The sequence below is a fragment of the Engraulis encrasicolus genome, chromosome 18 (assembly GCF_034702125.1).
Source record: "Engraulis encrasicolus isolate BLACKSEA-1 chromosome 18, IST_EnEncr_1.0, whole genome shotgun sequence".
Taxonomy (NCBI): Eukaryota; Metazoa; Chordata; class Actinopteri; order Clupeiformes; family Engraulidae; genus Engraulis; species Engraulis encrasicolus.
The window spans coordinates 42,105,979-42,118,478 of NC_085874.1; positions in this window are offsets into that span (position 1 = coordinate 42,105,979).

A 12,500-nucleotide genomic window follows, 5' to 3' on the forward strand; every position below is an offset into this window, starting at 1 on the left:
ACACACACACACACACACACACACACACATTAACATACACAGCACGCCGTCTGCACATGTACACTGCTCACATTCACATCTGCAACTGAGTGGGGTTTCATCATTCAGTCACTGCAGATTGGAATCCTCCCATTAGTCTGTGTGTGTGTGTGTGTGTGTGTGCATGCGTGCATCACTGTGTGTGGTGTGTGTGTGTGCATGCGTATGTGTCCGTGCGAGTGTCCGTGTGTGTGTGTATGCGGTGTGTGTGTGTGTGTGCATGTGTCAGTGGGTGATTCTAGGTGGCAGGAGGTTCATACACAGACTTGGAACACAGTAGCAACACAGTAGCAGTCCAACACAAACAGACAGACAGACAGACAGACAGACAGACAGACAGACAGACAGACAGACAGACAGACAGACAGACAGACGGACACACACACATACAGGCAGTCAGGCAGACAGGCAGTCACAGACAGGTGGCCATACAGTGCAAACAGACCAGACACTGCATGTTTGTGCATGTCACTGCTTGTGTGTTTGTGTTGCCGCTTCTTTTTTAATGTATATATATTGTGACAGGAGGCAAGTAAACAAAGAAAGTTGGCGTCTGCGCCTTAACTTAGGATCGCTTGTTGCTTGGTGTGACTGCTCATCAAAAATAGTGATACTAAGAGGCTGGCTATACGGGAATGATTTTCTATGTCAGTGACAACGTTCCCCTGGACTAACCATATGAAACCCACCAGAAACGTGGGTCAAAACGAGTTTTTTGAATAATGGGTTCCAGAGTGCGAAAATCGAGTAACGCAGGCGTTTGCGTTGCCATTGTTCCAGGCGAAACGGATTTGTTTACATCTGCGTCACAGCCACATGGCCAAAACAGTGAGGTATCTTAACAGTGACCACTAACTTTGCACACAACATTAATTCCATGCACAATGGCATCATCAGACAACTGTTTGTGTGGACTGTGGAGACTCTTTCATTTCTACCACGGTCAATATTTTACGTTTCAAACTGCCCAGTGTGGGTCACTCGTGTTCAAAATCTTTAAAAAAAAAACCCTGACTAACACGAAGCAAAGCTTCATATTATCTTTTAACTGCGCAGCCAAACAGTTATCAGCAATGCATATTATGTATATGTCACTTGAAACAGGCATAATGGACAGAAAGAGAAGGAGAAGCGGTGAGCATGCAGCAGCCTCTAGAGGAGGGAGAAATACCTGCCCGGTATTGGTATTCAACACCTTAGTTTAAACTTCTCAAATAGAAAAAGCAGCATAAAGTGTAGAACACAATCAACAGATGCCTAAATGGCAATGATTCGCTACTCTAGTCTCTCCACAAGCTACACAAGGTGCCACATGCGCAAAGCTGGTAGCCTATTTTTCCACGTAGCACTCACTTCAGCATAATGAAAAATAACAACTATGCGATGCTGGTTTTGAAAATAAGTCGGCTAGCAGCAAATGCTAGTACACATGTTGGGATAAGAAATTCCTTTAGTAACTTGACATGCTCCTCCTGCATACAAAACATCATAGGCCTACTTAACTAATGAAAGGAGTAAAGACATCAGACTTACAACTTCGTGAGGGCCAACCAGTTATGTAGACTGTAAACTCCCTGGTGATTGTTCTAATGTCTTCCAAAATATTCCAGAAGTTGCAGCATGCATGCTTATTCTTGTAAGAGCAACTTTGTCACGAAACATGGTGCTAAGCAGCTGTTGTTTTATCTAACTTGTCTCTGTGACATCTAGTAATGTTCAATTATGCAGCTTGCACATTCTGATATTCTGAACCTGCTATATGTACGCGCTTGCAGATGAGCGCATAATAAAACCGTCTTTCGCAAAGGGGGGAAATGACGCTATTTTTTTGTTAAACTAGCCGTCGCTTAAAATGGACATAACTTTGGAATGGGAGAGGCTAAACAGGGTTTTAGTAATAGAAAGCTAAGATCTTCATCTTTTAAACAAGCCATGGCATATGTCTGTAGATCGAAAACAAAATTCGCTGGGTCTGTTAAAAAAATTTGAAACTTTCTGGCACTGTCAGAGACTGGTGGACTAAGGTCCCTGCGTGACAGGTCATTTGCATGATAAGAGTGGGTGATCACGGCAATTAGAGAATACTTTGTTCTCAACAACTTCACATAAAGAAATGTGTATTCTGAAGCAAGCCTGTCGTTGTCATTAGGACCCGAATTTTTCACTGAAACATGCTGTATGGTTGCAACTTAATTGCAACTCGGATTAAAAAAAAAACGCGTTGCGGTGTCATCTGGCCAAAGCCTTAGGCAATCAAAAAGACAATCAAAAATATGAGGCACACACAAGGCTTGCAGGTTCAAAAAGTGTATTGTGGCAGACAAATTAACAAAAGAAGTCAACGGAAAATATCTGGAGCTACAAACGTTTCGGATCTAGTCCATTATCAATGATCTAATGATCTGATGATCTAGTAGCTCCATATATTTTCCGTTGACTTCTTTTGTTAATTTGTCGGCCACAATACACTTTTTGAACCTGCAAGCCTTGTGTGCGCCTCATCTTTTTGACTGACAGGAGGCAAGTGAAGGAGAGAGAGAGTGTGTGTGTGTGTGTGTGTGTGTGTGTGTGTGTGTGTGTGTGTGTGTGTGTGTGTGTGTGTGTGTGTGTGTGTGTGTGTTGCTTGGTGAGTGCTGACCAAAACTAGACTGCCTGTGCAGTCGCCTTCGACTGCTTAAGGTATATCCCCGAAACGCGACGCTTCCAGTCCCCCATCATTCCTACCACTCCCGTCCACCATTTCGTAAACGTATATGATACATACAGACGTGACATGACGTGCATAGGCTTAAAACCAAACGACTATTGTGAAAATGAAGCAAAAAAATGGGGCAAATGGTAATACTGTTTTAATGGTTCAGTGGATATACCACATTAGGTACAGTGTAATAACCAGTGTAACAACATTTAATACAATGTAATTTTTTTACTTAGCCTACATCATGTGTTTGTGCTCAAGTGGTATTACATGGTATTGCATATTGTTACACTGGTATTACACTATATTACATGGTATTGCATACTGTTACACTCGTTATTACACTGTACCTGATATTGCTTATTGTTACACTGGTATTACACTAGTATTACATGGTATTAAATATTGTTACATTGGTTATTACACTGTACCTAATATGGTAGATTCACTGAAATGGTGAACCATTAAAATAAGGTGTTACCGGGCAAATCAATCCACCCAGTCAGAAGTTATGGGCCAAATGAAAATTCCGCCATTTTGAAAGTGTTGTCTTCCAAACTCGAATCAGTTCATGAACCTACCCTAGAGCATTCACACACCAAATCTGGGACAAATCCATCCACCCGGTCAGACGTTATGGACCAAACAAAAATTCGGCCATCTTGAATTCAGCCATCTTGAAAGTGTTGACCTCCCAACTCGAAGCAGTTCATGAACCTACCCTAGAGCATTCACACACCAAATCTGGGACAAATCCATCCACCCGGTCAGAAGTTATGGACCAAACAAAAATTCGGCCATCTTGAATTCAGCCATCTTGAAAGTGTTGACCTCCAAACTCGAATCAGTTCATGAACCTGCCCTAGAGCATTCACCCAAAAAATCTGGGACAAATCCAAACATCTGTTCAAAAGTTATGGACCAAACAAAAATTCGGCCATCTTGAATTCAGCCATCTTGAAAGTGTTGACCTCCCAACTCGAAGCAGTTCATGAACCTACCCTAGAGCATTCACACACCAAATCTGGGACAAATCCATCCACCCGGTCAGAAGTTATGGACCAAACAAAAATTCGGCCATCTTGAATTCAGCCATCTTGAAAGTGTTGACCTCCAAATTCGAATCAGTTCATGAACCTGCCCTAGAGCATTCACCCAAAAAATCTGGGACAAATCCAAACATCCGTTCAAAAGTTATCGCGTTAACACGAAAGACCTTACGCGGCGGCGGCGGACGCGGCGGACGCGGCGGCGGCGCACGCAAAACCATTACATCCCCGACGCTCCGCGTTTCGGGGATATAAATAGTGATACTAAGACAATCAAAAAGATAAGGCACACACAAGGCTTGCAGGTTCAAAAAGTGTATTTAACAAAAGAAGTCAACGGAAAATATCTGGAGCTACAAACGTTTTGTTAATTTGTCGGCCACAATACACTTTTTGAACCTGCAGGCCTTGTGTGCGCCTCATCTTTTTGACTGACAGGAGGCAAGTGAAGGAGAGGGTGTGTGTGTGTGTGTGTGTGTGTGTGTGTGTGTGTGTGTGTGTGTGTGTGTGTGTGTGTGTGTATGTGTGTCAGTAATAAACCGGGCCGGAATAATAACCCAGTGCCCTACCGTTAGCCCACGGCAGGGCCAGTGTTGCCACTTCTGTGTGTGTAAGGGGGTGTTTGTGTTGCCACTTCTGTGTGTGTAAGGGGGTGTTTGTGTTGCCACTTCTGTGTGTGTAAGGGGGTGTTTGTGTTGCCACTTCTGTGTGTGTAAGGGGGTGTTTGTGTTGCCACTTCTGTGTGTGTAAGGGGGTGTTTGTGTTGCCACTTCTGTGTGTGTAAGGGGGTGTTTGTGTTGCCACTTTGTGTCCTTGATTTCAGTATTTTCTCTGTTGTGTCCTCTCCACACTCACTACGTAAATATGATGTTTTTAATTCGGAATTAAATAGTATAGTTCCTTCAAGTTTGCTTTGATCTCTCCTATAATTCCGAATTAAGATGTGTTTACATGATGTTTTCAACGCGGAATTAAGCTTTATTCAGAATTAAAGTCAGTTAATTCCGAATTGAATGTCTCATGTGAACGTAGCAATTGTCAGGCCTGAAGTTCTATTTTGTAGAATTCTTGCGCACCTCCCTTTGACCAAGTATGTAGGCGTGGAACCCCTGGGTCACCAACGTTAGAGAAAAGAAAGCTCCCACGCACTCTTCACATTTGCAATGTTTGCTTGCAACGTTTCGGTCTATTTACCTTCTTCAAGCAATTGCAATTCTTGTCTCCTCTCCACAGTAAGACAGTGCTGGCATCCACACCAGCCTGTCTGTGATTGACAGCTGTCCTCATCAATCCCGACCCAGCTACTTGCATACCACTGCCGTTTGGGCGGGGCTTGGCCTCAGGGCTGTCTGGGCCTGGAGCAAGATGGTGATGTGATGCTTGTTGTCCTGCCTTTACCTGGAGCAAGAAGGCGATGTGATGCTTGTTGTCCTGCCTTCACCTGGAGCAAGAAGGCGATGCGATGCTTGTGTTGTCATCATGCCCAGTGTTGCCAATTTAGCGACTTTTTGTCACCTTTTGCCTTTTGCCGTCCCTGATGAGGAAAAACCTCATCTAGCGACTTTAGCAAATTTTTGGTTAATCTAGCGCCTTTTAAAAACATGCCTTCTCAGTGACAAAATCATTGTTTTTCAACATAATTGTAACTCTGCGCCACCGTCAGAAACCATTTGGCTGTTTGCCTCCCCTCTCAGCCGTCCTGGTTATGACGCTTGGCCAAGGCTTCCAAGGATTCTGTATTTGTAAGATTAGCATGTCCATCGTGTGCATTTGGTGGTGGTGGTGTTGCCTCCCTTGCAGGACCTGCTAGGTAACCGCCCCCCCCTCACTTGACAAAGCCATGCCGACACCACCAGCAGTCTCTGTGGTTTTTGGATTGGATGAGCCGTCTGTCTGTCATGTGATTGACAGTGAGCCCCACGTTGCCCTGCAGTAACAACATGTCCTTCTCATCCACCCCCTTGCCTCCACCAGCAGGCTCAGGGCCTTCGTTATTGGTCGATGGGGGTGTCCGTCAGTGTGACTGGCAGCGGGCCGGGGTCTGTTTTGCCATCATCCAGCAACACCCACTACCAGCACCACAGGCAGGCTTTGGGCTCTAGGGCTTTGCTGGTTGGTCGATGTGGTCATGTGATTGGCAGCGTTCCGAGGCCTGCAGCCGGAGAACACCCCCCACCCCCCCCCTGGCTCTGGGGCTTCGTGATTGGTCGATGGGGGTGTCTGTCAGAGTGATTGACAGCGGGACGGGGCCTGTGTTGCCCTGGAGGAGAGCACCACCCCCCCTTCCCCACCTGTCCTCCCCCTGGGGGTATGGGGCTTCGCGATTGGTCGACGGGGGTGTCCGTCAGCGTGATTGACAGCGGGCCGGGGCCTGTGTTGCCCTGCAGGAGCAGTGGCCTAAACAAAGCAAAGAACAGCAGAACAGCAGAACAGGAGCACGCTGGCAGGCCGGTGCTCGGCTCACGCATTCCCTTTCATGCTGCACACAATGCCTGTACCTGTCAGTCTGGACTCCTGCTCCTCTCTCCTCTCTCGCTCCCTCCCTCCCTCCCTCCTTCCCTCCTTCCCTTCATCCCCCCTTCTCCTCTCTCCTCTCTCCTTGTTCTGTGTCCTTTCTTCTAGCCTTTCACACCTGCCTCCCTCCCTCCCTCCCCCACTTCTCTCTTCACATCTGCCTCTTGCTCTCTCTCTCTCTCTCTCTCTCTCTCTCTCTCTCTCTCTCTCTCTCTCTCTCTCTCTCTCTCTCTCCCTCTCTCTCTCCTCATCTCCTTCCTATCTGTTTCCAATCTGTGTCTACCGGTATTTCTCTCCCACCCCCTCTCTCTCTCCCTCTCTCTCCCACCTCTCTGGCTCTCGCTCTTGCTTCACCTCTCTCACTCTCCTTTCCCCCTTTCCCCTCTGCTCACCAGACACCTTCATCTTTCACTTCACAGGGATGGAGAGAGAGAGAGAGGGAGAGAGAGGGAGAGAGAGAGAGAGAGAGAGAGAGAGAGAGAGAGAGAGAGAGAGAGAGAGAGAGAGAGAGAGAGAATGAAGGGATGAGATGTGAGAAGGATAGAAGAGGAGGAACCTGTTTAGGGGCACTGTGGAGTGTGAACAAAACAATATATCTAGTGTGTGTGTGTGTGTGTGCGTGTGTGTGCGTGTGTGTGTGCGTGTGTGTGTGTGTGTGTGTGTGTGTGTGTGTGTGAATTCAGCGTGATTACAGTATGTGTGTGTGTGTGTGTGTGTGTGTGTGTGTGCGTGTGCGTGTGCGTGTGCGTGTGCGTGTGCGTGTGCGTGTGTGTGTGTGTGTATGCATGTGTGTGAATGGGTGTGTGTGTATGGGTGTGTGTGTGTGTATGTGTGGCAACGCTGCACTGCGCTGCCCTTTGATACCTGTGCTGATTGAACCAAGTGTATAGTGTTGAAATTGTGTTCTATAAAAACATTTTGATTCATTGAAAGAAAAATACCTGTGCTGATTGAACCAAGTGCATAGTGTTGAAATTGTGTTCTATAAAAACATTTTGATTAATTGAAAGAAAAAGACAAAATATCATTTACTTACCCTGTGATGATGTTAGAGATTAGTTTAGCCTCATTTTGACGGTTGAGTGTAAGGTCTGCCTGCCCTTTGTCCTCAATCCATGTTCTTGCAGTGCACGCGAGTGTGTTGGTGTTTCATGTTTCTCTTGTCAGAGTATCAAGCGCATGCAGTATATGCGTATGAGGGTGTGTGTATTTTCACTGTCAAAATAGTGTGCATGTGTGTGTCTGTGTGTTTGTCTCTGCTGTCAGGCAGACACACACACACTCATACCTCGTTGTGCTTCTGTTGTCAGTTGTCAACTTGTCGATGTGTCTGTGTGTGTGTGTGTGTGTGTGTGTGTGTGTGCGCGCGCGTGCGTGTGTGTGTGTACACGCGTGTGTGTTTGCCCGGTGTGAGCGTGCATGTGTGCATCATGTGTGTGTGTTTGCCCAGTGTGAGGCTCTGTGTGTGTGTCTGTGTGTGTGTCTGTGTGTGTGTGTGTGTGTGTGTGTGTGTGTGTGTGTGTGTGTGTGTGTGTGTGTGTGTGTGTGTGTGTGTGTGTGTGTGTGTGTGTGTGTGTGTGTGTGTGTGTGTGTGTGTGTGTGTGTGTGTGTGTGTGTGTGTGTGTGTGTTGCCCACTGTTCGCCTCTGATCTCCTGCTTGGCAACATGGCTCCATGTCTCCCTGACTGAGCAGCACCGACTTTAAAGGGGCGACGGCTGGAACAGGTGCCTGGCCGCCCTCTACTGCCCAATCTACTGCCCCCTGTTCTGTAAAATATTCCTACATGCCAGATAATCCTACAAACCCCTATTGGGCATGCGCAGACCATGAAACATCAACACCAGCTTGATCCTAAGACTGTGAAATATTAGCGGAGAACAGATAAATGCAGCACTTAAATATATACAGTACATATGATGTAGGAAAATCTGTCAGAACACCCCCTGTGCTGCCTGGCTGCCCCCTCTACTGCCCCCTCTACTGCCCTCTACTGCCCCCTCTACTGCCCCCTCTACTGCCCCCCTCTACTGCCCTCTACTGCCCCATCTACTGCCCTCTACTGCCCCCTCTACTGCCCTCTACTGCCCTCTACTGCCCTCTACTGCCCCCATGTCAACTCTACTGCCCTCTACTGCCCTCTACTGCCCCCTACTGCCCTCTACTGCCCCCTCTACTGCCCTCTACTGCCCTCTACTGCCCCCTCTACTGCCCTCTACTGCCCTCTACTGCCCCCTCTACTGCCCTCTACTGCCCTCTACTGCCCTCTACTGCCCCCTCTACTGCCCCCTCTACTGCCCTCTACTGCCCCCTCTACTGCCCCCCTCTACTCTCTACTGCCCCACTCTACTGCCCCACTCTACTGCCCCACTCTACTGCCCCACTCTAGATGCCACCTGCCCCACTCTAGATGCCACCTGCCCCACTCTACTGCCCCACTCTAGATGCCACCTGCCCCACTCTACTGCCCCACTCTACTGCCCCACTCTACTGCCCCACTCTACTGCCCTCTACTGCCCTCTCTACTGCCCTCTACTGCCCTCTCTACTGCCCCCTCTACTGCCCCCCTCTACTGCCCCCTACTGCCCCCTACTGCCCCCATGTAAACTCTACTGCCCCCTACTGCTCTCTACTGCCCCCTACTGCCCTGTACTGCCCTGTACTGCCCTCTACTGCCCCCTACTGCCCCCTCTACTGCCCCCTCTACTGCCCTCTACTGCCCTCTATTGCCCTCTACTGCCCCCTCTACTGCCCTCTACTGCCCTCTACTGCCCTCTACTGCCCCCTCTACTGCCCTCTACTGCCCTCTACTGCCCTCTACTGCCCCCTCTACTGCCCTCTACTGCCTGACTGCGGGACCCACTAGTTTGACGCCCTTTCAGTACTGATGTCTTATGTCACATGGTAATCAAACATTTCAAACAAGCGATTTTAGGGTTAGGGTTAGGTTTAGGTTTAGGTTTAGGGTTAAGGTTAGGATTAGGATTAGGGTTAGGGTTGGGGTTAGGGTTGTATGACGTAAAACATCAGTACAGAAAGGGCGTCAACTTAGTGAGTCCCGCCTGAATGCCCTCTACTGCCCCCTGTGCTGCCTGCACCAGGGTTGCCACACGTGACTGATGATTTCCAGCCCAAAAAACATGCTTGAAACCTGCCTGGGTTTAGTGCTTATAAATTCCTCCCGATTTGAACTAAATTCTATTAATTTCTATGGCCATACGTTAGCAGCCCAAATGCCCTTTTTTCTTTACTAATTTTTCTTTTTAACCAATTGTTTACCCGCATACGGCAGTCTCGAGCAACCCAATCTTGCAACACTGCTCTGGCTGCTTGACTGCTTGACTGCCTGTGCTGTTCTGTTATCCCCTTTGCTGCCCTGTGCTGTTCTGTGATGCCCTGTGTTGCCCTGTGCTGTGCTGAGCTGTGCTGCCCTGTGCTGTTCTGTGATGCCCTGTGTTGCCCTGCCCTGTGTTGCCCTGTGCTGTGCTGTGCTGTACTGTGCTGCCCTGTGCTGTGCTGCTGCCTGCTGTGCTGTGCTGCCCTGTGCTGTGCTGTGCTGTGCTGCCCTGTGCTGTGCTGTGCTGCCCTGTGCTGTGCTGTGCTGTGCTGCCCTGTGCTCCTCTGTGCTGTGCTGCCCTGTGCTGCCCTGTGCTGCCCTGCCCTGTGCTGTGCTGTGTTGTGCTGTGCTCCTCTGTGCTGTGCTGCCCTATGCTGTGCTGCCTGGATGCCCTGTGCTGCCCTGTGCTGTGCTGCCCTGTGCTGCCCTGTGCTGTGCTGTGCTGTGCTGCCCTGTGCTGTGCTGTGCTGCCCTGTGCTGTGCTGTGCTGCCCTGTGCTGTGCTGTGCTGCCCTGTGCTCCCCTGTGCTGTGCTGCTGCCTGCTGTGCTGTGCTGCCCTGTGCTGTGCTGTGCTGTGCTGCCCTGTGCTGTGCTGTGCAGTTCGCTGCTGTGCTGCCCTGTGCAGTGCTGTCCTGCCCTGTGCTGTGCTGCCCTGTGCTGTGCTGCCCTATGCTGTGCTGCCTGGATGCCCTGTACTGCCCTGTGCTGCCCTGTGCTGTGCTGTGCTGTGCTGTCCTGTGCTGCCCTGTGCTGTGCTGCCCTGTGCTGTTCTGTGCTGTGCTGCTGCCTGCTGTGCTGCCCTGTGCTCCTCTGTGCTGTGCTGCCCTGTGCTCCTCTGTGCTGTGCTGCCCTGTGCTGCCCTGTGCTGCCCTGTGCTGTGCTGTGTTGTGCTGTGCTCCTCTGTGCTGTGCTGCCCTGTGCTGCCCTGTGCTGTGCTGTGCTGTGCTGTGCTGCCCTGTGCTGTGCTGTGCTGTGCTGTGCTGTGCTGTGCTGTCCTGTGTTCCCCTGTGCTGCCCTGTGCTGTCTGGTGCTGCCCTGTGCTGTCCGGTGCTACTTTGTCTCAAGCAACAACTTGCAGGGTTGCATAAGGTAAGGCAAGGTCTTATAGCTAGATGTCTGTGTATGTGTGTGCGTGTGCGTGTGCGTACGTGCGTGCGTGCGTGCATGTGTGTGTTTGTGTGTGTGAGTGTGTGTGTGTTTCTGTGTGTGTGTGTGTGTGTGCGTGTGTGTGTGTGTGTTGGGGTGCTGCCTGGTGGTGCTTACCTGTGTATGTGTTTGCCTCAGCATGGCTAGCACAACAAAGGCCTGTGTGTGTGTGTGTGTGTGTGTGTGTGTGCGTGCGTGCTTGCGTGCGTGCGTGCGTGTGTGTGTGTGTGTGTGTGTGTGTGTGTGTGTTTTCTGTCATTTGATTTGGCTGCAATACATATGAACAACCATGCCAATGCATCTGTTAGAAACTATCTATGGAGACACAGAGTGAGAGAGAGAGAGAGAGAGAGAGAGAGAGAGAGAGAGAGAGAGAGAGAGAGAGAGAGAGAGAGAGAGAGAGAGAGAGAGAGTTGGAGAGACGTGAGATTAGGTGTGTTTGTGTGAGAGAGAGATGGAGAGATGAAGTAAAAATGAGTGAAAGATAAACAGATGCATGCCAAGAGAGGAGAACAAAAAGAGAAAAAGACATTTTCAATGCACTTCATTGAGAGGAATAGATAAAGAGATAGACAGAGATGGACGAGGAGGAAAGGAAAAATGGATATGAAGAGAAGAGAAGAGAAGAGAAGAGAAGAGAAGAGAAGAGAAGAGAAGAGAAGAGAAGAGAAGAGAAGAGAAGAGAAGAGAAGAGAAGAGAAGAGAAGAGGGCAGACAGGCAGGAGAAAAACAGAGATGAAAAAGCACGAGCTTAGAGAGAGAGATGAAGGGAGAGAGAGAGAGAGAGAGAGAGAGAGAGAGAGAGAGAGAGAGAGAGAGAGAGATGAAGAGAGAGAGAGAGAGAGAGAGAGAGAGAGAGAGAGAGAGAGAGAGAGAGAGAGAGAGACAGAGAGACAGAGAGAGAGACAGAGATGAAAAGAAAGAGAGGAGAGGGTCCTGGTGTGAGGTAAGGAGCCAGAGAGAGTCTGGCTGCTGTAACTCTGCCCAGATGGTTTGGCCTACAGATGAAACACAGTCTCTCTCTCTCTCTCTCTCTCTCTCTCTCTCTCTCTCTCTCTCTCTCTCTCTCTCTCTCTCTCTCTCTCTCTCTCTCTCTCTCTCTCTCTCTCTCTCTCTCTCTCTCTCTCTCTCTCTCTCTCTCTCTCTCTCTCCCCCCCCCACACACACAAAACCAACATGTGCATAATAGCTTGATTGCAGATGGGTTTATGTGTGCTAAAATGTATGAATGTATAATTCATAAGTAAATGAAAAAACTCAAATGGTAAACATGAAAAAGGGCCCTATTGTGAATAAAGACATTTCAATCATAGGAGCACCTCGGTCATGAGAAACTCACTTCTCACTTCTTCTCAATTCAGTTTTATCGTCATAACATAGCCTATAGGATTTTGGCATTACATTACATTACACTTCAAAAAAATCCAAAGCGATTTACAATTATTTAGGTAGAGGGTTTTGGTTACAAGCCCTGGAGCAATGTGGGATGAGGTGCCATGCAAGGGCACTTCAGCCATGGGTTAAGGTGCTAGTAAGGATGGGAGTTGAACCAGCAACCATCTGATCTAAAGGCCAGCACTCTAACCATGGCTACCCCATGATTTGTATTGATAAAGCAGCAATACAAGAAAGGGCAATGTGTGCCAGCAGAATTCCAAGTGTGGAGATTCCACACAAAGGTGTACCGTACAAAAATATTACCTTAAAAAAAATAAAACC